Genomic DNA, 27484 nt, shown 5'->3' on the forward strand with positions numbered 1-27484 from the left:
GCTTAAATGTCCCTAAAGGCTCTGACTCCACCACCTCTGCTGGCAGTGCATTCCACACACTCACCACTCTGTGTAAAGAACCTACTCTGACATCTCCCCTATACCTTCCTCCAGTCACCTTAAAATTATGTCCCCTCGTGACAGCCATTTCCACCCTGGGGAAAAGTCTCTGGCTATCCACTCTATCCATGCCTCTCATCACCCTGTGCACCTCAATCAAGTCACCTCTCTGCCTCCTTCGCTCCAGTGAGAAAAGCTCTGGCTCCCTCAACCTTTCTTCATAAGACATGCCAGGCTGCATTATGGTAAATCTCCTCTGTACTCTGTCCAAAGCATCCACATCCTTCCTATAATGAGGCGACCAGAAATGGACACTATATTCCAAGTGTGGTCTAACTAGCGTTTCATAAAACTGCAGCAAAACCTCGCGGCTCTTAAACTCAATCCCCGTTAATGAAAGCCAACACACCATACGCCTTAACAACCCTATCAACCTGGCTGGCAACATTTGAGGGATCTATGTACGTGGACCCCAAGATCCCTCTGTTCCTCCACACTTCCAAGAATCCTGCCTTTAACCCTGTATTCAGCATTCAAATTCGACCACCCAAAATGAATGACTTCACATTTACCAAGGTTGAACTCCATCTGCCACTTCTCAGCCCAGCTCTGCATCCTGTCAATGTCCTGTTGTAACCTGCAACAACCCTCAACACTATTGACAACTCCCCCAACCTTCATTTCATTGGCAAACTTACTAACCCACCTTTCCACTTCCTCATCCAAGTCATTTCTAAAAACCACAAAGAGCAGAGGTCCCAGAACAGATCCTCGCTGTCTTCTTTTGACCAGCCAATTCTGTATCCAGACAGCCACATTTCCCTGTATCCCATGCCCCCTAACTTTCTGAATAACCTGCCCCTCACAAAGCCATGCTATCTTTAATCAAACTATGTTTTTCTAAATAATCATAAATCCTATCTCTCAGAATCATTTCCAATATTTTGCTCACCACAGACGTAAGACTGATAGGTCTGTAATTCCCACGGATTTCCCTATTCCCTTTCTTGAACAGGGGAACAACTTTCGCCTCCCTCCAATCATCCGGTACTACTCCAGTGGAGAGTGAGGACATGAAGATCATCGCCAACGAAGCAGCAATCTCCTCCCTTGCATCTCGTCGTAACCTTGGGTATATCCCGTCAGGCCCAGGGGACTTGGCTATCCTGATGCTTTTCAAAATTTTCAGCACATCCTCCTTCTTAATATCAACCGGTTTGAGTCTATTAACCTGGTTCACATTGTTGTCAAGAGCAACAAGGTCCCTCTCTCTAGTGAATACTAAAGCAAAATATTCGTTTAGAGCCTCCCCATCTCCTCAGACTCTAGGCACAAGTTCCCTCCACTATCCCCGATCAGCCCTACTCTCACTCTGATCATCCTCTTATTTCTCACGTAAGTGTAAAATGCCTTGGGGTTTTCCCTAATCCTTCCCGCCAGGGCTTTTTCATGCCCCTGTCTAGCTCTCCTCAGTCCATTTTTGAGTTCCTTTTTGTATTTTCTTTTCTTTTCATGTACTAAATGATCTGTTTCAGCTGCTCACAGAAAAATACTTTTCACTGTACCTTGGTACATGTGACAATAAACAACAAATACATTGGAGGATAATAAAATTTTCCAAGAACTACAGTTAATGAGGGGGACCATCACTAGGGAGAAGGTATTGAATAAACTATAATAATAATCGTTATTGTCACAAGTAGGCTTACATTAACACTGCAATGAAGTTACTGTGAAAAGCCCCTATTCGCCACATTCTGCCGCCTGTTCGGGTACATTGAGGGAGAATTTAGAATGTCCAAATTACCTAACAGCACGTCTTTCGGGACCTGTGGGAGAAAACCGGAGCACCTGGAAGAAATCCACGCAGACACCAGGAGAACGTGCAAATTCCGCACAGACAGTGACTCAAGCTGGGAATCAACCTGATACGCTGGTGCTGTGAAGCAACAGTGCTAACCACTGTGCTACTGTACCGCCCGACTAATGGGAATAAAGGCAGACAAGTCCCTGTGACCTGATGGCCTGCAACCGAGGATATTAACCGAGGTGGCAACAGAGATAGTGGTTGCATTGGTTTTGATATTTCAATATTCCCGGGATTCTGGATGGCCCTGGTGGATTGGAAATATGCTAATGTAACTCTCCTATTCAAAAATAGGAAACTATAGACTGGTTAGTTTGACCTCTGTGGTGGGGAAGTTGCTGGAATCAATCATGAAGGAGGAGATGATTGAACATTTGGAAAGACAAAGCTCAATCCACTACTGTCAGCATGGTTTTACGAAGGACAAGTCAATGCTTGACAAACTTGCTCGAGTTCTTTGAGGACGTAACCAGCAAGTTGGATAATGGGGAACCTGTGCATATGGTATATCTATACTTCCCAGAGGCGTTTGACAAGGTGCCACATAAAAGATTGATCCAGGTCAGATGGCAGGGGGTTGGGGATAGACTACTAGATTGGATCGAAGATTGGCTGACTGACAGAAAGCAGAGGATTGGGTTAAATGGGTCCTCCTCTGGCTGGCGAATTGTGACCAGTGGGGTGCCGCAGGGTTCAGTCCTCGGATCTCAACTGTTTACAATCTATATAAATGATCTGCAAGTAGGGACAGAGTAACATTGCAAAATTTGCGGATGATACTAAAATAGGTGGGAAAGCAGGCAGTGAAGAGATACAGATTTTATAAACAGATATTGATAAGCTCGGAGATTGGGTCAAAATTTGGCAGATGGAGTTTAATGTGGGTAAGCATGAGGTTATCCATTTTGGCCGAAACAATACGCAGGCAAATTATCTAGAACATAGAACATAGAACGATACAGCGCAGTACAGGCCCTTCGGCCCTCGATGTTGCACCGACATGGAAAAAATCTAAAGGCCATCTAACCTACACTATGCCCTTATCATCCATATGCTTATCCAATAAATTTTTAAATGCCCTCAATGTTGGCATGTTCACTACTGTTGCAGGTAGGGCATTCCACGGCCTCACCACTCTTTGCGTAAAAAACCCACCTCTGACCTCTGTCCTATATCTATTACCCCTCAATTTAAGGCTATGTCCCCTCGTGCTAGCCACCTCCATCCGCGGGAGAAGGCTCTCGCTGTCCACCCTATCTAACCCTCTGATCATTTTGTATGCCTCTATTAAGTCACCTCTTAACCTTCTTCTCTCTAACGAAAACAACCTCAAGTCCATCAGCCTTTCCTCATAAGATTTTCCCTCCATACCAGGCAACATCCTGGTAAATCTCCTCTGCACCCGTTCCAAAGCTTCCACGTCCTTCCTATAATGAGGCGACCAGAACTGTACGCAATACTCCAAATGCGGCCGTACTAGAGTTTTGTACAACTGCAACATGACCTCATGGCTCCGGAACTCAATCCCTCTACCAATAAAGGCCAACACACCATAGGCCTTCTTCACAACCCTATCAACCTGGGTGGCAACTTTCAGGGATCTATGTACATGGACACCGAGATCCCTCTGCTCATCCACACTACCAAGAATTTTACCATTAGCCAAATATTCCGCATTTCTGTTATTCTTTCCAAAGTGAATCACCTCACACTTCTCCACATTAAACTCCATTTGCCACCTCTCAGCCCAGCTCTGCAGCTTATCTATGTCCCTCTGTAACCTGCAACATCCTTCCGCACTGTCTACAACTCCACCGACTTTAGTGTCGTCTGCAAATTTACTCACCCATCCTTCTGCGCCCTCCTCTAGGTCATTTATAAAAATGACAAACAGCAACGGCCCCAGAACAGATCCTTGTGGTACGCCACTCGTAACTGAACTCCATTCTGAACATTTCCCATCAACTACCACTCTCTGTCTTCTTTCAACTAGCCAATTTCTGATCCACATCTCTAAATCACCCTCAATCCCCAGCCTCCGTATTTTCTGCAATAGCCGACCGTGGGGAACCTTATCAAACGCTTTACTGAAATCCATATACACCACATCAACTGCTCTACCCTCGTCTACCTGTTCAGTCACCTTCTCAAAGAACTCGATAAGGTTTGTGAGGCATGACCTACCCTTCACAAAACCATGCTGACTGTCCCTAATCATATTATTCCTATCTAGATGATTATAAATCGTATCTTTTATAATCCTCTCCAAGACTTTACCCACCACAGACGTTAGGCTCACCGGCCTATAGTTACCGGGGTTATCTCTACTCCCCTTCTTGAACAAAGGGACCACATTTGCTATCCTCCAGTCCTCTGGCACTATTCCTGTAGCCAATGATGACCTAAAAATCAAAGCCAAAGGCTCAGCAATCTCTTCCCTGGCTTCCCAGAGAATCCTAGGATAAATCCCATCCGGCCCCGGGGACTTATCTATTTTCACCTTGTCCAGAATTGCCAACACTTCTTCCCTACGCACCTCAATGCCATCTATTCTAATAGCCTGGGTCTCAGCATTCTCCTCCACAATATTATCTTTTTCTTGAGTGAATACTGACGAAAAGTATTCATTTAGTATCTCGCTTATCTCCTCAGCCTCCACACACAACTTCCCACCACTGTCCTTGACTGGCCCTACTCTTACCCTAGTCATTCTTTTATTCCTGACATAACTATAGAAAGCTTTTGGGTTTTCCTTGATCCTACCTGCCAAAGACTTCTCATGTCCCCTCCTTGCTCGTCTCAGCTCTCTCTTTAGATCCTTCCTCGCTTCCTTGTAAATATCAAGCGCCCCAACTGAAACTTCACGCCTCATCTTCACATAGGCCTCCTTCTTCCTCTTAACAAGAGATTCCACTTCTTTGGTAAACCACGGTTCCCTCGCTCGACCCCTTCCTCCCTGCCTGACTGGTACGTACTTATCAAGAACATGCAATAGCTGTTCCTTGAACAAGCTCCACATATCCAGTGTGCCCAACCCTTGCAGCCTACTTCTCCAACCAACACATCCTAAGTCATGTCTAATGGCATCATAATTGCCCTTCCCCCAGCTATAACTCTTGCCCTGCGGGGTATACTTATCCCTTTCCATCACTAACGTAAAGGTCACCGAATTGTGGTCACTGTTTCCAAAGTGCTCACCTACCTCCAGATCTAACACCTGGCCTGGTTCATTACCCAAAACCAAATCCAATGTGGCCTCGCCTCTTGTTGGCCTGTCAACATATTGTGTCAGGAAACCCTCCTGCACACATTGTACAAAGAATGACCCATCTAATGTACTCGAACTATATCTTTTCCAGTCAATATTTGGAAAGTTAAAGTCTCCCATAACAACTACCCTGTTACTTTCGCTCTTTTCCAGAATCATCTTCGCCATCCTTTCCTCTACATCCCTAGAACTATTAGGTGGCCTATAGAAAACTCCCAACAGGGTGACCTCTCCTTTCCTGTTTCTAACCTCAGCCCATACTACCTCAGAAGAAGAGTCCCCATCTAGCATCCTTTCCGCCACCGTAATACTGTCCTTGACTAGCAGCGCCACACCTCCCCCTCTTTTGCCCCCTTCTCTGAACTTACTAAAACACCTAAACCCCGGAACCTGCAACAACCATTCCTGTCCCTGCTCTATCCATGTCTCTGAAATGGCCACAACATCGAAGTCCCAGGTACCAACCCATGCTGCCAGTTCCCCTACCTTATTTCGTATACTCCTGGCATTGAAGTAGACACACTTCAAACCACCTACCTGAACACCTACCTCTAAATGGAAAGCAGATTCAAAATATTTCTGGGCAGAGGGATCTGGGTGTCTTTGTTCATGAATCGCAGAAAGTCTGTATGCAGGGACAAAATGTAATAAGAAAGGCAAATGGAATGGTAGTGTTTACTGCAAAAGGACTGGCGTATAAAAGGAGAGAAGTATTGTTGTAATTGTATAGGGCGTTAGTGAGACCACATCTGGCATACTGTGCCCAGTTTTGGTCTCCTTGTTTGAGGAAGGATGTGGAGGCATTGGAGGCAGTTCGGAGGAGTTCACCAGATTGATTCCAGGGTGAAGGGGTTGACATACAAGGAAAGATTAAGCGGTTTGGGCTTACTCTCACTGGAGTTTAGAAGGATTAGAGGGGATCTGATTGAGGTATATAAAATACTAAAAAAGGGATTGATAACATAAATGTGGACCAAATGTTCCACCTTGTGGGGCAATCTAGAACAAGAGGTCACAGACATAGGTTGACAGGCGGTAGATTTAAAACTGAGGTGAGGAGGCACTACTTCTCAGAGGGTGGTGAATTTGTGGAACTTGCTGTCCCATAGCACGGTGGAGTCCGAACCATTAAATGGTTGAGAGAGAGAGAGAGAGAGAGAGAGAGAGAGAGAGAGAGAGAGAGAGAGAGAGAGAGAGAGAGAGAGAGAGAGAGAGAGAGAGAGAGATTTCTGATTTAAGACAATGTGTTAAAGGAATATGGGGAACGGGTAGGGAGGTGGCTTTGAGACCAGCCATGGTCTGATTGAATCAGTCTCGAAGGGCTGACTTGCCTACTCCTGCTCCTAATTCCTATATTCCTATGTTCTACAGCTCCTTCAACTGCATCTTCCAAACCAGTGACCTCTACCATGTGAAGGACATGGGCACAGCAGATGCATGGGAATACTGCCACCAGGAAGTTACCCTCCAAGTCACGCAAAATTCTGACAGGGAACTATATTGCCATTCCTTCACCATCACTGGGTCAAACTCTTGGAACTTCCTTCTTAACAGCACCGTTGGTACATCGAGACATGGACTGCAGCAGCTCATGGCATGCAGCTCATCACCACCTTCTCAAGTGCAATTAGGGATGGGCAATGAATGCAGTCTAGCTAGCAACACCTACATCCCATGAACTCATTTCAAAAACCGTTCCATGTCTGAAGTGTGAAAACCAGAACAAACGTGAAAAGTGCCAAGGCATCCCACAACAGTGTTGTGAGTTCACGTTTAGACAGGTGGCCAAAAGCTTTTGTTCGTGGGATGTAGGCAGCGCCAGCATTTGTTGTCCATTCATAATTGCCCTTGAACTAAGTGGCTTGTTAGATCATTTCAGAGGGCATGAGTCAACCACGGATCACACGCTGGAGTCAAGGACCAGGCAAGGTTGGCAGATTTCCTTCCTAAAAGGGCACTTTCTTTCAGGAAAAGTGCAAACACAGAGTCCCACTAACACAAATTTTACAGTCGCCTAAGCCATATTTAGCGGCACCAGAGCACCTGGAGTTCAATGGGATAGCCTCAGCTTGGAGATCAACATTCTTGATCATAGACCCTGCCCTGCCAGATAAGTTAAGTGGGTTTTTACACCATAGAATTCCTACAGTGTAGAGGGAGGCCCTCTGAAAGAGCACCCTGCCCAGGTCCACTCCACGTCTCATCTCTGTAATCCCACCGAATCTGCACATCTTTGGACAGGGGGAGGAAACTGGAGCACCTGGTGGAAACCACGTAGACACAGGGAGAAAGTGCAAACTCCACAGTCATCCAAGGCCAGAATTGAACTTGGGTCCCTGGCACTGTGAGGCAGCAGCGCTAACCACTATGCCACCAAACAATGGTTTCATGTTTATCGTTAGACTTTTGATTCCAGATTTTTGTTTGCCACTATAGGATTGGAACCTGGGTTCCCGGAGGATTACCCTGATCTCTGCATTACTAGCTGAGTGATAATATCGCTCTGCCGCTGTTTCCCCTACAGTCAAAAGGGTAGGTTTTAAAAAGTATATTAAAGAAGGTAAGGAAGGAAAAGATGTGGGACAGTTTACGAAGACCTAGGCAACTGAAGGCCAATGATTGAGTGATTAAAATTGGGAACTGAAATTTATGAAGGGTGGAGGATGCGTGGAAGGTGGTCAGCATTGGAATAGTCAATCTGAGAGGTAATAAAGGCAGAATGAGACCTTCAGCAGCAATTGAATTGAGGTAGAGGCTGTTTTGAGCAACAGAATGGAGGTAGAAGTAGCGCGGTGGTCTTGCTGATGAGAGTGGATGTGGTGGTGAGCTCATCGCAAATGCAACAACTAGCAGACTGGTTCAGCCCCAGACACTGGTCACATTGAGAAATGGAATTGGTGACAGGGACCGAGTCTGATGGTTTCAGTTTTCCCAACTGAGTTAAATTGTTGCAGCATTGGATGCTGGACAAATAGAATGTGAGGCGGTGGTGAGGTAGCACTCAAGTGTTGTCAGCATACAGCTGGAGCATAATGTGTTTTTGGGTGATGTTGCTGAGGGACAACATGGAGTTGAGAAAGGAGACTGTAGCCACCTGGGGTGGCCACTGCCCAACACAAAATGGAAGATTACAAAGAAGGCAGGGAAAATGGACATGTTGCAAAAGCAAGCAGCTTGCAAAAGCACTTGTGTATTCTGACTGCTGCAGAAACCAGACAGCACTGTGAAAGAAAACAAGTTAGCATACTAATGAGGCGATACCGGGTGATTCCCAGGTACAATGGAAACAAGTTAACTCAAATCGCTACAGTGAATAGAAGGTCAGACTTCTCGGCGCCAAGAGAAGTCCAAAACAATAAGCCCAAGAAATGCCCAGTGATCGAGGGACTGCCCCGTTATTGGGGAAATTCAAATTAATCGATTGGGAAGAGACCCAATTGATTGCGAGTGTATAGAGTGTCCGCCCAGGTGGGCGCAAGACCCTGGGAGAGGTATAAGACAGAGACCCCGACCCCAGCTCTCTCTCTCAGCCAGCCTCCTCTTGACCAGCTCCTCTTAGCCAGCGCTCTCCTTGACCACCGTTGCAGCAGAAGACTTTGAGAAGAGGAGGCTTGGTCAGCAGCCGCCACCAAGTAAGTGTCACACATTGCACGCTACGAGAGTAGACACTCCTGACCCCTTTAGTCCACACCGACTGGAAGCCTGCGGATCCAGGACAAAGCTAGAGACCGTTGTTCCCTGATCCGGCAGTTCCCTTATTCCAGATAAGTATTGGCCTGTTAGTGATAGGATTAACCTAGACTTGTAGTTTTATATGCATAATTAGTAGATAACTGTATTATAATAAACGTGTCTTGTTTGAACTTACTAACTGGTGTATGGAGTTATTGGTCTGAACTTGAACTTGAAACTTGTGGTGGTATCTTAACGATACCTGGCGACTCTAGAGCTAAGGAACGAAACAGAGCCAAATTGAGTGTAAAGCACACTCACCCAGAACGAGCAACAAGACCAAGGATCTTTGGGCAACTTCACGGTTGGGTTAACAGTGCAGGATGGGGAAGAGGGGAAGAGGAGCTATTATTGATGACTTTCTGGTTATGATTAGATAGATAAGAATAGAACTACGTGGAGGTAGTCCGACCCACATGAACATGAGAGGGGTAACGGAGGATAAAGGTTGCGCCAACACTGTAGCAGAGGCGGAAACATGATTGGAGTGATTCAAACATGGGAGTTACGAACACAAATGAGGGGGACATGTTACACAAGTTAACAATTTACTGCATGAACACTTCATACAAAAGCTACCAGATTCGTTGCAGCAAATTGTGTAAAAAATTTGAAGAATAAATGATTATAGAAATCAAGGGCATGCATTAGAAAGGTGTTTGAAAAGGACAAATGCCAATTCTTCACTTTGTTCCCACTGACCTTTCCAATCCTTGGTCTGCTATTTTGTTTCAATAAAGCTCAGTGCAAGCTCGAGGAAGAGCACCCCACTGAACATTTTACAGTCTTTTGTACTCAACATTTTAGTTCTCGATTTTAGATCATAACCTCTGCCCTCCTTTTGTTTCATGTTTATTTGCCGCTTTTTTTCTTACTTCTTTATTACTTTACCTTTTCAGCTATCCTGTCATTCACTCCTCACCTAGACGCATCTCTCCACAGATGCTGTCGGACCTGCTGAGATTGTCCAATATTTTCTGTTTTTATTTCAGATTCCAGCATCTGCAGTAATTTCCTTTTCTCCCCTAGACGCATCTTTTATTTCTTTAATTTACCCATTATCACTCGTTTCAGCTTTTGAACAATAAAACCCTTTGTTATTTAATCTCCCCTGACCCCCAACCTATCTTAGATCTTCCCTTTTGTTCTTCTTCACACCTTACACTTGCTCAAAACCTATATCTAACTTCGTCCAGTTCTGATGAACTTCATAAGCTGGTGCCAAGCCAACAATGGAGATAAGAGACTTTGCCAAATGCTGAATTATAAACCACAGGAAAGGCGGTGGAGCAGATGAGGAAAGCGAGGGGGGCGGTATTCAAGTATGGCGAGAAGCCCAGTAGAATGCTAAATACGGTCTTGGACCCAGCATGGGTGAATGGGGTGTTTAAGGAGTTTTACAGTTGGCTGTATAAGTCGGAACCCCCAGCTGGGGTGGGGTGGAGTGGACGAGGCAGTTTTTGGAATGGTTGGAGTTTCCGAAGTGGAGAAAGGGTTAGTGGAGGGGATGGGAGCCCCGATCGGGATTATAGAAGTAGTAGAGGGAATATAGGCCATGCAGTCGGGCAAGGCCCCGGGACCGGATGGCCACCCTGTGGAATTCTACAAGATGTTCTTTGGGATACTGAGCCCGCTGCTGGTGAAGGCATTTAATGAGGTTAGGGGGCGAGGTGTCCTTCCCCCAACAATGTTGTAGGCTTCAATATCATTGATCCTGAAGCGGGAGAAGGACCCAGAGCAATGTGGGCCATACAGTCCAATCTCCCTACTGAATGTCGATGCCAAATTGCTGGCCAAAATTTTGCCCTCAAGGATAGAGGACTGTGTTCCGGAGGTGATGGGGAAGACCAGATGGGGTTTGTGAAAGGCAGGCAGGTAACAACCAACGTTAGAAGGCTCCTAAATGTGATCATAATGCCTTCTTGAGGTGATAGAGGAGGTGGTAGTGGTGACTATGGACGCGGAAAAGGCCTTCAACCGGGTGGAATGGAATTATCTGTGGGAGGTCCTGGGACGGTTTGGGTAAGGCTTTATTGACTGGGTTCAGTTGCTATATCAGGCATCAATGGCGAGTGTGCGGACGAATCGGCTGAGTTCGGACGACTTTAAATTGCACCGAGGGACAAGGCAAGGATGTCCTCTTTCCCCACTGATGTTTGCCTTGGCCATAGAGCCATTGGCGATGGCGCTGAGAGCATAAAGGGATTGGAAGGGGCTAGTCCAGGGGGTGGGATAGAACACAGGGTCTCATTATATGCAGACATCCTGTAGATTTCTGACCCGTTAGGGGGAATGGGGGGAGATTATGCGGATCTTAGGGGAATTTGGCCAGGGTACAAATTGAATAAGAGTAAAAGTGAGGTTTTCGTGATCCAGGTGAGGGGGCAGGAGAGGAGACTGGGGGAAGCTGCCGTTGGAGGGAGTTTCCATAATTTGGGAATTCAGGTGGCACGGGGATGGGAGCAGTTACATAAATTAAATTTGACCTGGCTAGTTGAACAAATGAAGGAGGATTTTCAGAGGTGGGACATGCTCCCGCTGTCACTGGCGGGGAGGGTACACACACAAAAATGGCGATCCTAACGAGGTTTCTGTTTGTTTTTAGTGCCTCCCTATTTTCATACCAAGGCCTTTTTTAAGTGGGTGAATGGGGTGATCTCTGATTTTGTGTGGGCAAGTAAAACCCCACGAGTAAAGAAAGTGCTGCTGGAGCGAAGCCAAGGAGGGGATGGGCTGGCACTGCCGATCTTTAGTAATTACAACTGGGTGGCAAGTATAGCCATGATCAGGAACTGGGTAGTGGGTCGGGTAGGAGCGAGGAGAGGCGGCATTATACAAGGACACACGTTTGGGACCATTGGTAACGGCTCCTCTGCCGTTCTCACCGGCCCGGTACTCCACAAGCCCGGTGGTAGTGGCGGCCCCGAGACTCTGGGGGCAGTGACGAAAGCATATGGGAGTGGAGGGAGATTTGGTGTGGGATCCAATTTGTGGTAATCACCGGTTTGTCCCGGGGAGGCTGGATGGGGGGTTTCAGAGGTGGCAGAGAGCAGGTATTGAGAGGCTAGCGGATCTATTTATTGATAGGAGCTTTCCATTTTTAGACGATTTGGAGGAGTTTGAATTGCCGGGAGGGAATGGGTTTCGATATCAGCAGATAAAAGATTTTGTGCGAAGGCAGGTTGCGACCTTTCCGCTTTTACTGCCACAAGGGATACAGGACAAGGTAGTTTCTAAAACGGGGGTGGGGGAGGGCAAGGTTTTGGATATCTATAAAGAACTCATGGAGTGGGAGGGAACTCAGATAGGTGAGCTAAAGCGTAAATGGGAAGATGAGCTGGGAGGGAGGTAAAGGCGCGTCTGTGGGAGGATGTGGAATAGAATCAACACGTATTCATCATGTGCCAGGCTCAGCCTGATACAATTCAAGGTGATTCACCGGGCACACATGACAGTGGCCCAAATGACCAGGTTTTTTTGTGATAGAGGCCAAGTGTGTGAGGTGTGCGGGAGGGCCAGCAAATCATGTCCATATGTTTTGGGCAAACCCGAAGCTTAGGAGATACTGGCAGGGGTTTGCGGATGCCATGTCCACAGTCCTAAAAGCGAGGGTGCGCAGAGTCCAGAGGTGGCGATTTTCAGTGTGTCGGAAGATCCAGGAGAGCAGGGGGCGAGAGAGGCTGACGTTTTGGTCTTTGCCTCCTTGGTTGCCCGGAGACGGATCTTATTGTGTCGAGGTACTTGAAGCCCCCAAAATCAGGGGTTTGGGTTGGGTTAGTGACATTGCTGGGTTTCTCAGACTTGAGAAAATTAAATTGGCCTGATAGGATTAACGTTAGGGTTCATCTGGAGATGGCAGCCGTTTATCGACTTCTTCAGAGAAAACTAAACTGTCAGCAGATTCAATAAGGGGGGGAAAGAGTTATGTTATTTTGTGTTTATAGTAGGCGGGAACAATGGGAGATGGGGGGATGTGTTATGCACAGAACTGTGTGTACATTTGAATTGTTTATTGTTATAAAATCAGAAATCCTTAATAAAGGGGCTGGTTTAGCACAGGGTTAAATCGCTGGCTTTGAAAGCAGATCAAGGTAGGCCAGCAGCACAGTTCAATTCCCGTACCAGCCTTGCCGGAATGTGGCGGCTAGGGGCTTTTCACAGTAACTTCATTTGAAGCAGACTTGTGACAATAAGCGATTTTCATTTCAGTTCAAAATGTTGGTTTTTTTTAAAAACGCTGAATTATAAAATCATAACCCTGCAGCTTGGAGAACTTAATGTGCCGATCCAAGTACTTTTTAAAAAGAGTTTAGGGTCTCTGCCTCCACCACCAACTCAGGCAGTGAATACCAGACTCCCACTACCCTATGCGTAAAAACGTTCTTCCTCATGTTTGCACTGAGTGCTAAATTTGGTGCATGAGTGCAATAGTGAGATTTGGTGACAGAGGGAGTATAAGGGTTCATTTTTATCTAAAGTCTAGTCTTTCTTTTATTTAGTTAATTAACTTAAAAATTGCTGTTTGGTTTAGAAGGTGAATTTTCAATCAGCTTTAAACAAAGGTTCTACTTGTAGGACTTGCAGTTGGAGCTTGTTAATTAGTTAATTGGAATAGGACAGTTTTCAGAGGCTAGAGTCACAGCATAAAAGTGATCCTCTACAGTGCAGACTTTTTTTGCACTGAGTGCTGAATTTGGTGCACTGGAGTGCTATAGTGAGAGTTTGGTGACTGAGGGAGATGGGTGAGGAGGGAGTAAGGTACGCCTTTCATTTCATTTCCGCAAAGAGCGGGAAGTGAGCCAGGAGTTTACAGAGAGTGCAGCTGACTGGGAGCAGAGTCGGAGGTCCAGTTGGTACACAGGGCAGCTATATTCTGTAAGGTAAGAGGGAATGGAGGGTAGGGCAGTTACATGCTCCTCCTGTAGGATGTGGGTGGTGAGGGATACCACTGGTGTCCCCGCTGACTCTACCTGCGGGAAGTGCACCCAGTTCCAGCTCTTCAGAGACCAGTTAGGGAACTGGGGCTGGAGCTGGATGAACTTCGGATCATCCGGGAGGCAGAGGGGGTTACAGAGAATAGTTACAGGGAGGTAACCACACGCAAGGTACAGGACAAGAGTAGCTGGGTTACAGTCAGGGGAAAGAAAACAAACAGGCAGAGTGAAGGGATCCCTCGTGGCTGTTCCCCTTCAAAACAAGTATACCGTTTTGGATGCTGTTTTGGGGGGGGAAAGAGAGAGAAGATGACCTACCGGGGGAAGGCCCTAGCGGCCAGGTCTCTGGCACTGAGTCTGGCTCTGGGGCTCAGAAGGGAAGGGGGAAGAATAGAAAAGCAATAGTAATAGGAGATTCAATGGTTAGGGGAGTAGATAGGAAATTCTGTGGTCGCGAGCGAGACTCCCGGAAGGTATGTTGCCTCCCGGGTGCCAGGGGTGTCTCGGATTGTGTCTTCAGGATTCTGAAGGGGGAGGGTGAACAGCCAGAAGTCATGGTGCACATTGGTACCAACGACGTAGGTAGGAAAAGGGATGTGGATGTAATAAACAAGTTTAAGGAGTTAGGTTGGAAATTAAAAGACAGGACAGACAGAGTTGTCATCTCTGGTTTGTTGCCGGTGCCACATGATAGCGAGGCCAGGAATAGGGAGAGAGTGCAGTTGAACACGTGGCTGCAGGAATGGTGTAGGAGGGAGGGATTCAGGTATTTGGATAATTGGAGCGCATTCTGGGGAAGGTGGGACCTGTTCAAGCAGGATGGGTTGCATCTGAACCAGAGGGGCACCAATATCCTGGGAGGGAGGTTTTCTAGTACTCTTCAGGAGGGTTTAAACGAATTTGGCAGGGTAACGGAAACTGGATTTGTAGTCTAGCAACTAAGGTAGCCGATATTCAGGACGCCAAAGCGTGTAGTGAGGCAGTGGGGAAGGGAACACTGACAAAGGCACGGAGATGGGTAGAAGTGTGTATGCTTCAACGCAAGAAGCATCAGAAATAAGGTGGGTGAACTTTTTTTTTAAAATAAATTTAGAGTACCCAATTATTTTTTCCAATTAAGGGGCAATTTAACGTGGCCAATCCACCTAACCTGCACATCCTTTGGTTGTGGGGGTGAAACCCACGCAGACACGGGGAGAATGTGCAAACTCCTCACAGACAGTGACCCAGGGCCGGGATTCGAACCCAGGTCCTCAGCGCCGTAGGCAGCAATGCTAACCACTGTGCCACCGTGCTGCCCTGGGTGGGTGAACTTAAGGCATGGATCGATACTTGGGACTATGATGTGGTGGCCATCACGGAAACTTGGATAGAAATGGGGCAGAAATGGGACTTCCGGTGGCGGCGATGTCCGAGTGAGCCGCACATTCGGCGGGCTCTCACTCCGGCGGGGCTTAACAGCTGATTCCCCGCGATAACGGGACCACGGGGGCGGCAAAAAGGCTGCCGGGAACAGAAGAGGAGAGCGGGCTGCAGCAGATGAAAGTGTGGGAGGCCAGCAGGTGAGGAGGAAGGAGAGAGGGAGAAACGGAGACAAGGAGGAAGCTGACCTGAAGGGTAAGATGGCGGACCCACGGACCTTCCTTCCTCCAGGACAAAGAAAAAAAGTTTGGAGTTGCTGAGGAGGGACACCTTGGACCCACTTCAGATGCCCAGGAGGTAAAATTTAAGGAGCTGGGCGAAGGAAGGCGGCAGCGAAGGTGCTGAGGAGCGGGCTGCGGCACATGGAACAGCGGGATTCCAGAAGGCAGAAGAAGAAGGAGAAAAAGGGACAGAGACAAGGACCTGAAGAAAATTACCTGGGACCTAAGATGGCGGACACACGGACCCCGGACTCAGCAATCCAGCTGGCGCTGGATAACATGCTCCAGGTAATGAAGTCCAGTTTTGAAGCGCTGAAGCGGGACAGCTTGGACCCAATCCAGAAAGCGGTGGATCAGCTGAACCAGAGGCTGGACGCCCAGGATGTTAAAGTTAAGGGGCTGGGAGAGGCGGTGGAGGAGCAGGCGGATGCGCAAACGGTTGCAGCGCTAGAAGTGGACGGCCTGAAAGAGCGGCAGAGAAGACTGCTGGACAGAGTGGAGGAGCTGGAGAATAGAGTCCCCAGGAACAATCTGAGGATGGTCGGCCTCCCGGAGGGGGCTGAGGGAGCTGATGCTGCAGCGTTTGTAGCAGACCTGCTGAAACAGCTGATGGGGGCCGAAGCCTTTCCGCGACCGCTGGAGCTGGAGGGGGCACACAGAGTGCAGGCAAGGCAGGGGCGGCCGGGAGGACCCCCCCCCCGCCCGATGGTGATTAGGTTCCACAGGTTCGTGGACAAGGAGCGGGTGCTGCAGTGGGCAAAAAGCGCCAGGAGCAGCACGTGGAACAACAGTGTTCTCCGCATTTATCAGGACCTAAGCCAGGAGGTGGCTCGGCGGCGAGCAGCCTTTAAGAATGTCAAGGAGGTGCTGTTCAAGAAGCACATGAAGTTTGGTCTGCTGTTCCCAGCTCGGCTATGGGTCACGCACCAGGGTCAACACCACTACTTCTCCGAGCCCGAAGAAGCGATGGATTTTGTGAGGGACCTGGGGCTGGTCCCGAAAGGAGGCCCCAAGGACGCGAGTTAGGGCCCGAGGATTTCTGTGGGAAGGAACGCCGAATGTGCCTGGATTGCTGCTCAACGGTTTGCTGGGCCAAAGGGGCCAAGCGGAACATTTGAGATTCTTTCCTTTGTTCATGGACATTTATGTGCTTTTTCTCTTTTTTGTGTTTTTTTCTTCTTTTTTTTTTCCTGTTTGGGCTGGTTTGTGCTTTTTGTGCAGCTCGCGGAAGACACTGGAGCCGGCTTGCCCCAGTGGGTGGGGAGGAGGACGGGGAAACAAGGGGAATGGGACAGGAAGGCGCCGGAGTGTTGAGTCACCGGGCTAGCAGATTGGCTAGTCAAGGAAGTCAGATGGGGGGGGGAGGGGGGGGGGGGGGGGGGGGGGGGCGAAGTTACAGCCAGTAGATGGCAGGGGTGGGGGTATCGGGGGATGGGGTTAGGGGAGGGGGGGGTTGTTCTGCTGACGGGAGAGGGACTTGAAATAGGCACTGGAAAGGAGGTCGAGGGTGGAGGCAGCCAAAGGGCGGGCCAGGAATGGCGCGACGCACGGGTCAGGGGCCGGCCCGAGAAAGGCTATGGCTGACCGGTGGGGTGGGGGGGGTGGGATGTGCCCCCCGACCAGGCTGATCACCTGGAACGTCAAGGGACTGAATGGGCCGGTTAAGAGGGCGCGGGTGTTCGCGCACTTGGGGGCCCTGAGGGCGGACGTAATTATGTTGCAGGAGACACATCTGAAAGTGTCAGACCAGACCAGGCTAAGGAAGGGCTGGATGAGCCAGGTCTTCCACTCGGACTTGGACTCGAAGTCCAGAGGGGTGACAATCATGATCAACAAGCGCGTGCAATTTGAGGCAGAGGGCATATCCGCAGTCAGTGGGGGCAGATACCTGATGGCACGGGGCAGACTGGAGGGGAGAAGAGTGGTGCTGGTGAATATATATGCCCCGAACTGGGATGACGTGGACTTCATTAAAAGAGTGCTGGGGAAGATCCCGGACTTGGATTCTCACAGGCTAATAATGGGAGGGAACTTTAACATGGTCCTTGACCCGACTTTGGATCGGTCGTGTCCCAGAACGGGTAGACTCTCAGCAATGGCAAGGGAGCTGAAGGGGTTTATGGAGCAAATGGGGGCAGTGGACCCCTGGAGAGAGGGACAGCCAACAGGAAGGGGCTACTCGTTTTACTCACACGTCCATAAAGTATATTCCAGGATAGATTTCTTTGTACTAAGCAGGGACTGTATGGGGGAGGTAAAGAACACGGAATACTCAGCAATTACCATTTCAGACCATGCCCCGCATTGGGTGGACCTGCAGTTCGGGGGAGCGAGCTATCAACGCCTGCAATGGAGGCTAGATGTGGGACTGCTGTCGGAGGAGGGGATCTGCGAGAGGCTTCGGAAATGTATAAAAAATTACCTGCAGGTGAATGACACTGGGGAGGTCTCAGCGGCGACTGTGTGGGAGGCGCAAAAGGCAGTAGTGCGGGGGGAGCCGATTTCAATTGGGGCCCACAGAGCCAAGGCAGACCGGGCAGAGATGGATAGATTGGTCAGGGAAATGGGTCGGATAGATGAAGAGCACGCGGAGTCCCCGGGGGAGGTTTTACTCAGGGAGAGGCAGAGACTACAGGCGGAACTGGGGGCACTATCCACGAGCAGGGCCGTGGAACAGCTTAGGAAGGCGAAGGGAGTGGTGTACGAGCATGGGGAAAAGGCTAGCAGACTGTTAGCGCAGCAACTCAGGAGGAGGGAGGCGGCCAGGGAAATAGGTAGAGTGAGGGACGAGGGGGGGCGCAAAGTGGAGGATCCGGCAGAATTGAATAGGGTATTCCGGGACTTCTATCGTAAGCTGTGCACTTCGAAGCCGCCGGAAGAACCGGAGGGGATGAAAAGGTTTCTGGACGGGTTAACACTCCCAACAGTTTTTGGGGGGGGGGGGGGGGGGGGGGGGGGGGGCGAGTGGAAGAGCTGGGGGCCCCGATTAGAGTAGAGGAGGTATTGGGGGGCCTAAAGGCCATGCAGTCGGGGAAGTCCCCGGGGCCGGATGGATACCCAGTAGAGTTTTATAGGAAGTTCTCTGAGCTGGTGGGCCCGGTCTTGGCAAGGGCTTTCAATGAGGCAAGGGACAGAGGGACCCTGCCGCCGACAATGTCACAAGCCACCATATCTCTGATATTGAAGCGGGGTAAAGACCCGGAGGCGTGCGGGTCCTACAGGCCAATCTCCCTGATTAATGTAGACGCCAAGCTCCTGGCAAAGGTACTGGCGGGTAGAAGGGAGGACTGTTACCGGAGGTGATTGGGGAGGATCAAACGGGGTTCGTGAAAGGTAGGCAGCTGGCGGCCAATCTGAGGAGATTGCTCAATGTGATAATGATGCCCCCGGCGGGTAGAGAGGTGGAGATAGTGGTGGCAATGGACGCCGAGAAGGCCTTTGACCGGGTGGAGTGGGACTATCTATGGGAGGTGCTCGGACGGTTTGGGTTCGGGGAGGGACTGGTGGATTGGATCAAATTATTATATCAGGCCCCGAGGGCCAGCGTCAGGACCAACAGAGAAGTGTCGGAGTACTTTAGGTTGTACCGAGGGACCAGACGGGGCTGCCCGCTCTCCCCGCTGCTGTTTGCGCTGGCCATAGAGCCGCTGGCGATTGCGCTGAGAGCCGCAGAGGGTTGGAAGGGGATGGTGAGGGGCGGGTTGAACACAGGGTTTCTCTTTATGCAGACGACCTGCTCCTGTACGTGTCGGACCCAGTGGCCGGGATGGGAACTATACTGGGAATGCTGAGGGAGTTCGGCCAGTTCTCAGAATACAAATTAAATACGGTCAAGAGTGAAATGTTTGTGGTCCAGGCAAGGGGCCAGGAGAACAGATTGAGAGGGCTACCGTTTAGGCTAGTTGAGGAAAATTTCCGGTATTTGGGAATCCAGGTGGCACGAGACTGGGGCAGGCTGCATAAGTTAAATTTGGCCAGGGTGGTGGAGCAAATGAAGGGAGAGTTTCGGAGATGGGATGCACTCCCGCTGTCGCTGGCAGGGAGGGTGCAGACTGTAAAGATGACAATCCTCCCTCGATTTTTGTTTATTTTTCAATGCCTCCCGATCTTTATCCCACAGTCCTTCTTCAAAAGAGTTAACGGGCTGATCATGAGCTTTGTCTGGGCGGGAAAATCCCCGCGGGTGAAGAAGGCGATGTTGGAGATGAACCGCAGCGAGGGAGGGCTGGCTTTGCCGAGTCTGGTCAATTATTACTGGGCGGCCAACATCGCTATGATAAAGAAGTGGATGGTGGGTACGGGGTCTATTTGGGAGCGGGTGGAGGCGGCTTCGTGCAGGGGCTCCAGTTTGGAAGCCCTGGTCACGGCTCCTCTACCGCTGCCGCCGGCCAAGTACACCACCAGCCCGGTAGTGGTGGCGACCCTGCGGATATGGGGCCAGTGGAGGAGGCATGTGGGGGAGATGGGGGCGTCTGTCTGGGCGCCAATCTGCGACAACCATCGGTTTGCCCCCGGCAGTATGGATGGGGGGTTCCGAGTATGGCGGCGAGCAGGGGCGGGAAGGGTGGGTGATATGTTCCTGGAAGGGAGCTTCCGTGAGTTTGAGGAGCTTGGAGGAGAAATTTGGGTTGGTAAGGGGAAATGATTTTAGATACCTACAGTTGCGGGACTTTGTTCGTAGACAGGTCCCATCTTTCCCGCGCCTCCCGCCAATGGGGATCCTCGACAGAATAGTCTCTAGGAGGGAAGAAGGGGAGGGCAGAGTCTCAGGTATATATAAGGTGCTCATGAGGGAGGAAGGGTCCCAGACAGAGGAACTGAAACTTAAATGGGAGGAGGAGCTAGGTGGGGAAATGGAGGATGGGCTGTGGGCAGAGGCACTGAGAAGGGTAAACTCGACCGCGACATGTGCTAGGCTCGGGCTGATCCAATTTAAGGTCGTTCACCGGGCCCATATGACGGTGGCTCGGATGAGCAAATTTTTCGGGATAGAGGACAAATGCGCTAGGTGCACGGGAGGACCAGCAAACCATGTTCACATGTTTTGGGCATGCCCTGAGCTGAGGGGGTACTGGGAGGGATTTGCGGGGGTCATGTCCCAGGTGCTAAAAACAAGGGTGGTGATGAGTCCAGGGGTGGCAATTTTTGGGGTTTCGGAAGACCCGGGCGTCCAGGGGGAGAAAGAGGCCGATGTGTTGGCCTTTGCTTCCCTGATAGACCGGCGACGAATATTATTGGCGTGGAGGGACTCAAAGCCCCCGAAGACTGAGTGGTGGCTTGCGGACATGTCGAGTTTCCTGGGGATGGAAAAAATTAAGTTCGCCTTGAGGGGACCTGTGCAGGGGTTCACCCGGAGGTGGCAACCATTTATTGACTTCTTTGCGGGAGAGTGAGTGTCAGCAGGGGGGGTGGGGGTGTAGAGTAGAGTAGGAAGGAAAATATAGCGGGTAGTACCGGTGGGAGGGGAGCGGGCTTGTGCAATATGTTACGATGGAAGTATTGAAAGTACGTGGATGTTTGCACATTTTTGCCTTTTTTGCTTCCTTTCTCATGATGTCTGTAACTGTTTATAAAGCCAAAAACTACCTCAATAAAATTGTTTATTAAAAAAAAAAGAACTGGGGCAGAAATGGTTGTTGGAGGTCCCTGGTTATAGATGTTTCAATAAGGGTGGTAAAAGAGGTGGGGGGGGGGGGGGGGGGGGGGGGGGGGGGGTGGCATTGTTAATTAGAGATAATATAACAGCTGCAGAAAGACAGTTCGAGGAGGATCTGCCTACTGAGGTAGTATGGTTTGAAGTCAGAAATAGGAAAGGAGCAGTCACCGTGTTGGGAGTTTTCTATAGGCCCCAATAGCAGCAGAGATGTGGAGGAACAGATTGGGAAACAGATTTTGGAAAGGTGCAGAAGTCACAGGGTAGTAGTCATGGGTGACTTCAACTTCCCAAACATTAAACATCGAGTGGAAACTCTTTAGATCAGATAGTTTAGATGGCGTGGTGTTTGTGCAGTGTGTCCAGGAAGCTTTTCTAACACAGTATGTAGATTGTCCGGCCAGAAGGGAGGCCATATTGGATTTGGTACTTGGTAATGAACCAGGGCAAGTGATAGATTTGTTAGTGGGGGAGCATTTTGGAGATAGTGACCACAATTCTGTGACTTTCACTTTAGTAATGGAGAGGGATAAGTGCGTGCAACAGGGCAAGGTTTACAATTGGGGGAAGGGTAAATACGATGCTGTCAGACAAGAATTGAAGTGCATAAGTTGGGAACATAGGCCGTCAGGGAAGGACACAAGTGGAATGTGGAACTTGTTCAAAGAACAGGTACTGCGTGTCCTTGATATGTATGTCCCTGTCAGGCAGGAAAGAGATGGTCGAGTGAGGGAACCATGGTTGACAAGAGAGGTTGAATGTCTTGTTAAGAGGAAGGAGGATACTTGTGTAAGGCTGAGGAAACAAGGTTCAGACAGGGCGCTGGAGGGAACAGAAGAAAGGGATTAGGAGAGCTAAGAGAGGACATGAAAAATCTTTGGCGGGTAGGAACAAGGAAAATCCCAAGGCCTTTTACACATGAGAAATATGAGAATGACTAGAGCGAGGGTAGGTCCGATCAAGGAAAGTAGCGGGAGATTGTGCATGGTGTCTGAAGAGGTAGGAGAGGTCTTGAACGAGTAATTTTCTTCAGTATTTACAAACGAGAGGGGCCATATTGATGGAGAGGACAGTGTGAAACAGACTGGTCAGCTCGAGGAGATACTTGTTAGGAAGGAAGATGTGTTGGGCATTTTGAAAAACTTGAGGATAGACAAGTCCCCGGGCCTGACGGGGTATATCCAAGGACTCTATGGGAAGCAAGAGATGAAATTGCAGAGCCGTTGGCAATGATCTTTTGTCCTCACTGTCAACAGGGGAGAAACCAGGCGATTGGAGAGTGGCGAATGTCGTGCCCTGTTCAAAAAAGGGAATGATAAATTGCCCTTAGTATTGGGTGGGGTTACTGGGTTATGGGGATAGGTTGGAGGTGTTGACCTAGAGTAGGGTGCTCTTTCCAACAGCCGGTGCAGACACGATGGGCCGAATGGCTTCCTTCTGCACTGTAAATTCTATGACAATCTATGATTAATCTAGGACAAAGGTTCGGCACAACATTGTGGGCCGAAGGGCCTGTTCTGTGCTGTATTTTTCTATGTTCTGTGTTCTATGTCCCCTCTACACCTTCTGTCACTTATCTTGAATCTATGTCCCCTGGTCTCCACCAAGGGAAACAATTTCATCCTGTCCAATTTATCTCTTCCCCTCATCATTTTGTACACCTCAATTATGTCACCCCCTCAGCCTTCCTTCGTTCCATGGAAAATACTCCCAACCTATCCAATCTCTCCTCGTATATATACTTTTCTAACCCTGGCAATATTCTTGTAAACCTCCTCTGCACTCTCTCCAGAGTAATAATGTCCTTCCTGTAAATTGGTGACCAGAACTGCACACAATATTCCAGTTATGGCCTCACCAGTGTTTTATACAATTCCAACACTATATCCATACTTATATAATCCATACCTCTGCCAATGAAGGAGAACATTCCATCTGTTTTCTTAACAACCTTGTCTACTTGAACTGCTGCCCTTAGGCACCTTCGTACTTGTACACCAAGATCTCTCACTTTATCTACCCCTCTTAGTGTATTCCCATTTATTGTGTACTCCCTATAATTGTTTGACCTCCCTAAATGCATGACCTCACACTGTTAAATTCTATCTGCCACTTTATTGCCCATTCCACCAATCCATCAATATTATTTCGGAGATTATAGCTATCCTCTATACTGTCCACCTCTCGGCCAATTTTTGTGTCGTCTCCGAATTTCTCAATCGTGCTCCCTACGTTTTTACGTCCAATTCGTTAATATATAACACAAACATAAGGGTTCCACCAGGCCCTGTGGAACACCACTTGAAACAACTTTCTAATTCCAAGGGCAGCCATCGTCCATTACCCTTGGTTTCTAGTTACTAGGCCAAATTTTTATTCAGTTTACCACATTGCCCTGTATTCATGACTTTTCTCCAGTTCTCTGGTACCTCCCCTGAATAAAAGCGAGTACAGTAAGAAGTCTTACAACACCAGGTTAAAGTCCAACAGGTTTGTTTCAAATCACTAGCTTTCGGAGCGCAGCTCCTTCCTCAGGTGAATGAAGAGGTAGGTTCCAGAAACATAAATATAGACAAAGTCAAAGATGCAAGACAATGCTTTAAATGCAAGCATTAGCAGGTAATTACGTCTTTACAGCTCAGACTTAATTACCTATTTAACCTGGTGTTGTAAGACTTCTTACTGTGCTCACCCTAGGCCAATGCCATCCTCTCCCCATCATGTATAAAGTGAGGATTGGAAAATCATCCTCTGAACATCTGCTACCTCCTCCCTCACCTCTATCAGTATCCTCAGAAACAAATCCATCTGGCCCTGGCGACTTATCAACTTTCAAGGATTCTAATCCTTCAAGTACTTCCTCTTTCTTCAGGATTATACATGGACTATCTCAGTTTATCCTGGACTTTTAACATCTTTTAACTTTATTTGCTCATTTTTTTAATGCCCTCTCTTTGATTTACTTTTTGACTTTGACCCTGCACTTCCTATACTCGTCTAGGCTATCTGCAGTGCTTAATGCCTATCATACACTTTCTGCTTCAGTTTGATTTTCCCTTGTATTCCTCCAGATAACGGAAGGGGGGATCTGGCAATACAACTCTTATTTTTGATTGGGATATGTCTACTTTATACATTTAGGATCTCTCCGTTTTGTGCTTCCTACTGGTTTTCCACAGATTTACCCTCTAGCAATGCTGGCCAGTCCACCTCAGCTAAGTCCCTGATCATTTCTGCAGAATTTAACTCCTCTTCCCCCCCCCCCCCCCCCCCCCCCCCCCGCCCAACCCCTTCAAAATTCCTACTCCCGCTTTATATCTGTCTTTTTCCATGGTGATACTGAATTTAACTGAATTGTGATCACTATCCCCGATATGGTCGGCAACTCTCACTTCACCCACTTGCTCTTCTTCGTTCCAAGACTAGGTCTAGAATTGTATCTCCTCTCGTTGGGTTTGTCACTCATGGTTGAAAACATTTTTCCTGGACACACTGCATAAAGGTTTCTCCCTCAGTTCCCCTTATGGTTTGAATCCCAGTTTATATTGGGATAGTTAAAGTTTCCTCCTATTATTGTCCTCTTGTTCTTGGAGGCAGAAATGCGCCTACATATTTGCTCTTCTATTTCCCTTTCAGAATTTGGGGGTCTGTAGTATACTCCTAGTGTGACTTCCCCTTTTTACAGAATTTACAGTGCAGGAGGCCATTCAGCCCATCGAATCTGCACCGGCCCCTGGAAAGAGCACCCTACTTAAGCCCACACCTCCACCCTATCCCCATAACCCAGTAACCCCACCTAACCTTTGTTGGACACGAAGGGCAATGTAGCATGGCCAATCCACCCAAATTGCACATCTTTGGACTGTGGGAGGAAACCGGAGCACCCGGAGAAAACCCATACAGACACGGGAGAACGTACAGATTCCGCACAGACAGACAGTGATCCAAGTCAGGAATCGAACCTGGGACCCTTGAGCTGTGAAAGAACAGTGCTAACCACTGTGCAACCATGCCACCCTTTATTTCCAAGTTCAATCTATAAAGCCTTGTTTGTTGACCAGTTTATTATATAGTCCCTTCTCACAACTAGAATTGATTATTTAACCATTAGTGCTACTCCCTCACCCCTCCTTTTTTTTAAAAAAATCTCCCACTCAGTCCTGCCTGAAAACTTTATCCAGGGATATTGAGCTGCTAGTTTTACCCCTCCTTTAGCCAGGTTTCCCTTGCAGCAATGACATCCTGCTGCCATGTGTCTATCTGTACTCTTATCTCATCTACTTTATTTGTAATACTCCTTGATAAGCAGTTTATCCCCACCCTTTTCCCTTGCTGGACACTTAGATAGAGATAGAGAAATATAGCACAGAACAGGCCCTTCGGCCCACGATGTTGCGCCAAACTTTTGTCCTAGGTTAATCATAGAATTTTGGACAATTTTTCATGGCCAATCCACCCAACCTGCACATCTTTGGACTGTGGGAGGAAACCGGAGTACCCGGAGGAAACCCACGCAGTCACGGGGAGGATGTGCAGACTCCACACAGACAGTGACCCAAGTCGAAATCGAACTTGGGACCCTGGAGCTGTGAAGCAATTGTGCTATCCACAATGCTACCGTGCTGCCATTAAGACGTTAACCTACACTCCATTATTCTACCTTAATCCATTTACCTATCCAATAGCCGCTTGAAGGTCCCTAACGTTTCCGACTCAACTACTTCCACAGGCAGTGCATTCCATGCCCCCACTACTCTCTGGGTAAAGAACCTACCTCTGGCATCCCCTCTATATCTTCCACCATTTATCTTAAATTTATGTCCCCCTGTAATGGTGTGTTCCAACCGGGGAAAAAGTCTCTTGACTGTCCACTCTATCTATTCCCTAATCATCTTATAAACCTCTATCAAGTCGCCCCTCATCCTTCTCCGTTCTAATGAGAAAAGGCCTAGCACCCTCAACCTTTCCTCGTATGATCTACTCTCCATTCCAGGCAACATCCTGGTAAATCTCCTTTGCACCTTTTCCAAAGCTTCCACATCCTTCCTAAAATGAGGCGACCAGAACTGCACACAGTACTCCAAATGTGGCCTGACCAAGGTTTTGTACAGCTGCATCATCACCTCACGGCTCTTAAATTCAATCCCTCTGCTAATGAACGCTAGCACACCATAGGCCTTCTTCACAGCTCTATCCACTTGAGTGGCAACTTTCAAAGATCTATGAACATAGACCCCAAGATCTCTCTGCTCCTCTACATTGCCAAGAACCCTACCGTTAACCCTGTATTCTGCATTCCTATTTGTCCTTCCAAAATGGACAACCTCACACTTGTCAGGGTTAAACTCCATCTGCCACTTCTCAGCCCAGCTCTGCATTCTATCTATGTCTCTTTGAAGCCGACAACAGCCCTCCTCACTATCCACAACTCCACCAATCTTCGTATCATCTGCAAATTTACTGACCCACCCTTCAACTCCCTCATCTAAGTCGTTAATGAAAATCACTAACAGCAGAGGACCCAGAACTGATCCCTGCGGTACGCCACAGATAACTGGGCTCCAGGCTGAATATTTGCCATCCACTGCCACTCTGTCTTCTATCGGTTAGCCAGCTTGTTATCCAACTGACCAAATTTCCCATGCCTCCTTACTTTCTGCACAAGCCTACAATGGGGAACCTTATCAAATGCCTTACTAAAATCCATGTACACTACATCCACCGCTTTACCTTCATCCACATGCTTGGTCACCTCCTCAAAGAATTCAATAAGACTTGTAAGGCAAGACCTACCCCTCACAAATCCATGCTGACTATCCCTAATCAAGCAGTACCTTTCCAGATGCTCAGAAATCCTATCCCTCAGTACTCTTTCCATTACTTTGCCTACCACCGAAGAAAGACTAACTGGCCTGTAATTCCCAGGGTTATCCCTATTCCCTTTTTTGAACAGGGGCACGACATTTGCCACTCTCCAATCCTCTGGTACCACCCCTGTTGACAGCGAGGACGAAAAGATCATTGCCAACAGCTCTGCAATTTCATTTCTTGCTTCCCATAGAATCCTTGGATATATCCCGGTCAGGCCTGAGGGACTTGTCTATCCTCAAGTTTTTCAAAACGCGCAACACATCTTCCTTCCTGACAAGTATCTCCTTGAGCTTATCAGTCTGTTTCACACTGTCCTCTCCATCAATATGGCCCCTCTCGTTTGTAAATACTGAAGAAAAATACTTGTTCAAGACCTCTCCTATCTCTTCAGACTCGATACACAATCTCCAGCTACTGTCCTTGATTGGACCTACCCTCGATCTAGTCATTCTCATA

At 48.4% G+C, this 27484-nt stretch overlaps 1 protein-coding gene and 1 pseudogene across 1 annotated transcript in view; both read right to left on the reverse strand.

Moving 5' to 3' along the window:
- LOC119966027 (lysophosphatidylcholine acyltransferase 1-like) overlaps positions 1–27484 on the reverse strand; it is a 275907-nt gene that overhangs the window by 146280 nt on the left and 102143 nt on the right. The window lies entirely within an intron of this gene.
- Positions 7160–7313, reverse strand: LOC119966693 (annotated as a pseudogene).

This window comes from Scyliorhinus canicula, chromosome 5, assembly GCF_902713615.1.
Source record: "Scyliorhinus canicula chromosome 5, sScyCan1.1, whole genome shotgun sequence".
Taxonomy (NCBI): domain Eukaryota; kingdom Metazoa; phylum Chordata; class Chondrichthyes; order Carcharhiniformes; family Scyliorhinidae; genus Scyliorhinus; species Scyliorhinus canicula.